This window comes from Mustela lutreola, chromosome 3 (genome assembly GCF_030435805.1).
Source record: "Mustela lutreola isolate mMusLut2 chromosome 3, mMusLut2.pri, whole genome shotgun sequence".
Lineage (NCBI taxonomy): Eukaryota > Metazoa > Chordata > Mammalia > Carnivora > Mustelidae > Mustela > Mustela lutreola.
This window is the reverse complement of record NC_081292.1, coordinates 104,969,849-104,973,886: the sequence shown is the minus strand read 5'-3', so window position 1 is coordinate 104,973,886 and position 4,038 is coordinate 104,969,849. Positions and strand designations below refer to the sequence as shown.

General features: G+C 36.9%; 1 non-coding gene across 1 annotated transcript; it reads left to right on the top strand.

The window, feature by feature from the left end:
- Window positions 1-241: 241 nt before the first annotated feature.
- Window positions 242-348, top strand: LOC131828334 (U6 spliceosomal RNA). Its single transcript, XR_009352356.1, has one exon. It is a non-coding gene; the product is annotated as a U6 spliceosomal RNA (small nuclear RNA).
- Window positions 349-4,038: the final 3,690 nt, after the last annotated feature.

Sequence of the window (4,038 nt, the reverse complement as noted above, 5' to 3'; positions counted from 1 at the left end):
TTTAATGGAAACAAAAACACACGATTTCCTTTCTGCCTGATCTGAGGGACACCTTAAGGCTTTAGTATATCAACCCTCTCTGCTGTCTCTTTCTGTTTTCTGGCTGGCTTTCACAGTCCTGTCACTTGCCTACACATTACAGCGTATATACCAAACCCCTCCATCAAAACTGAATCGTATAAAAGGGAAAGAATTCTTGGAAAACACATTAGGTGTTCATACTTATTGAGAATATTGTTGTGTGCTGGCTTTGGTAGCACCTATTCTAAAATTGGAATGATATGGAGAAGATTAGCATAGCCCCTGAGCAAGGGTGACACTCAAATTTGTAGGAATGTTGTTATTATAGTGAACAATCACATACCACTCTATAGTTCATAAATAACAGCATTCGGTGCATGCCTTGGCTTTGGACTATGCTTTAGATTTAGTGCTTTGTTCTCTACATACTGTATCTGCAGGCTATATCTGCAGGCTGCATCGCACATCTGGCCCATTTGCATGCATGTTTTCTCATTGGTTCCTCATAATTATTGCAAGAGGCAGTTATATTTGCTGTCTTCCATTTCCTTGAAGGGAAAACTCGGAAGAGGCAGGTTGTGAATTTACTGATGGGTGGTGATGCTGGGATTTATCCTTCAGGGCTATACCTCCACAGGCCAAGATTTTTGTATCCTTTCTTGTTTGGATCAATATGAATTGCCTCCTCTGTAGCCACTACTGACAACCACAGGATGAAGATTTTGATGCTGGAATTGGCAGGGAGAAGGAGAAACATTTCTGAGTTCAGTTCATAGCTGAGTGAGTGCCTGGGTGCCTAAGGAAGCAGCCTGGCTTCGAGGAGGTTCTCCCTTCCCAGTGGGCTCTCATTTGCCATTCTGAGCAGTTCCTGTCGTTTTCACCTATGAGATCTTTGAATTTCTCTCCTAAGCTGTCCACATGTGTTGATACCATACAACTACTCACTCTTCAAAAGAGGAAAGTGCAGCACTCATAACTTTAAAACAAAATTATTCCTACTGAATAATGAGAATACCTACTCTGAGTTGTAGGAAGCATTTATTTTATTTATAATAAGAAAAATGGCACTACAGTGTCTGTGTGGCTCAGTAAGCATCTGCCTTCGGCTCAGGTCATGATCCCCCGGGTCCTGGCATTTAAGCCTCGAGTTGGACTTCCTGCTCAGCAGGAAGTCCGCTTCTACCTCTCTCTCTGCCCTCTCCCCACTTATGTTCTCTCTCTCTCTCTCAAGTAATTAAATAAAATCCTTAAAAAATATTTAAAATAAAAGAAAAGAAAGAAAATTGGTGTTCACAAGAAAGGAAGAGCCACCATGGGTGCATGTACACGTACATACGTACACACATGTATGAGTGCTCTGCTGATTACGGATTGTTTTTACTCAATTAGTTTAGTTAATTATGAAAAATGATCTTGCAAAGATCCATACACTATCAACATTTTATAAAAACACGTCAGGAAATTTAATTAACATATATAACACCTTCTCTATTTTCTTCCTTGAAAGATGATATCATCTTCCTTAATGATCAATTGTAGCATGAGATAAGAACCCTGTCTCTATCTACATAATTTAAAGAAATATATTAAAGTGGCTAAACTGAAACATGATTCTGTATTTTATGTGAATATTATGGTATTCAGAGCCCTAGGAAAAGCGATAAAGAGGAAAATATAGGATCAGGACAGAATAGTACTTACTAAGAAATTTTTGAAACAATACAAAGAATGCACAAATGTGTTAAAATCAATAGATGTGTTTTAATTAAATGTGTCATATTTCAAGAAGTCTTAATACAGCTCTTCCATTTCTCATTAAATAGCTCTATAGCCTTTCTAGGTCCAGATGAGTGAGGGAGCATAAGGAAAAATCCTTCTTATCTCTTCCAAACAAGAAGGAAGGCTAGATAAAAATATATTTTTATGTTAAATAAAATATATAGGCCTTCCTTAAAAAAGGAAAGGGAGGGACACCTGGGTGGCTCAGTGGGTTAAAACCTCTGCCTTCGGCTCAGGTCATGATCTCAGGGTCCTGGGATCGAGTCCCGCATCGGGCTCTCTGCTCAGCCGGGAGCCTGTCCCCCCCCCCACTCTGTTTCTGCCTGCCTCTCTGCCTACTTGTGATCTCTGTCTGTCAAATAAATAAAATCTTAAAAAAAAATAAAAATAAAAAAGGAAGGGGAAATCCCCACTAATATCTGGGATAAAGAGAAAATAACCTTAAATATCTATGAGAGGGGGAAGAAGTCAGATTTTCCACAATGTAGGAGCAATTAGTTTGACAATGGGTTTTTCTTCATTAAAAATAAATAAGGTTACTAAACTGTTAGTTATCTTTAAAGTACCTGATTTGAGAGTGCTTCCACTTGTTATACCATTACACTACAAGGCAGGTGTCAGAGCAGAATCAGGCATTTAAGAAATATGTAGGTTATTAAAGTTTAATATCCATTGACTCTCCTAGAAGAAACCACTGAGAATGTGGAGGAGGAAAACATTGAACCTGGCTGGAAAAAGCAGGTTCAAATAAAACCTAACCAAAAAAAGTTTAAATATGTGATATTGGTTTCTTAGCATTGCTGCGCCAAAGGCCTACAAATTTAGCTCTTTAATAAAACAAACTTATCATCTTAAAATCTGGAGGTCAGAAGTCTGAAATTATTCTCAATAGGCTAAAATCAAGACGTCTGGAGGTTTGATGTATTTCTTATACCTCCTTTCTCTCCTTGGGGAGAATACACTTCCTTGCCTTTTCCAGCTCTGAAGGCTACATGCATTCTTTGGCTCTTGGCTCTTTTCTCCATCTTCAGAGCCAAGAAAGTAGCATCTATAAACCTCCATTCTCTCTTCTGCTTCCATGGTCACATTTTCTTGTCTGACTTTCTTGCCTCCCATCTTTCCCTTTAAGGACCCCTTTGATTTCTTTGAGCCCACACGAATAATCCAGGAAAATCTCCCCATTTCAAATTCTGTAACTAATCACTTGTTCAAAGTCTTTTTTTTTTTTTTTTTTTTTTTTTCATTCAAGGTAACATATTCACAGATTCCAAGGATTAGAACATAGACATTTTAGGGACATTCTTTATTCTGTCTACCACACATTGATCAAGCTAAAAAATAAAAGGCGATAAAAGGAAAAGGGAAACAGTAGCTACATTTCTTTTATAATAAAGCAAGGGAGAAGAAACATGTTAATTATTTAGTAAAAAAGCATCAAATTAACATTAAAGAAAATAGAGGTTAGAAAATTATAAAATGGCAAAGTAAATGCACAATTGAGAAACTCAACAAAATGTTGATCACTTGAAAAGACTAATACATTTGATAAACTACTAGCAAGACTAACAAAGGAAAGTTCATGTAATGCACAGACCACCCATAATAGAATGCACATACATGAAAAATTAATCTGAGGATATCATAAACAACTATGTAAATCAACTTGAAAAAAAGATGAAATCGTAGGAAAATGTCACTTAACAAAACACACTCAAGAAGAAATAGAAAGTCTGAATAGTCCTAGATCTATGAAATAAATTAATTCATAATTAATGGGAGAAAACTGCTCAAGTCCTTTTGAAGGACTAGAATAAACTTGAAACTAAAATCTATCAAGATACTACAGGAAAGGGTGCCTGGGTGCTTCAGTGGGTTAAGCTGTTGTCTTTGGCTCAGTTCATGATCTTAGGGTCCTGGGATCGAGTCCCACATTGGGTTCTCTGCTCAGCAGGGAGCCTGCTTCCCTCTCTCTCTCTCTCTGCCTGCCTCTCTGTCTACTGTGATCTCTCTCTGTCAAATAAATAAAATCTTTAAAAAAAAAAAAAGATACTACAGGAAAGGGAAATTCCAAACTAAATTTCCTCATAAACATACATGCAAAAACCCTGGACATAACATTAGCAGTTTAAATCCAGAGATATACTGATAGGATAATACATCATAAATAAATGAGTTTTATTCCAGAATACAAAGTTGGTTAAACGTTTGAAAATCAAACAATGTAATCCACTATAATAG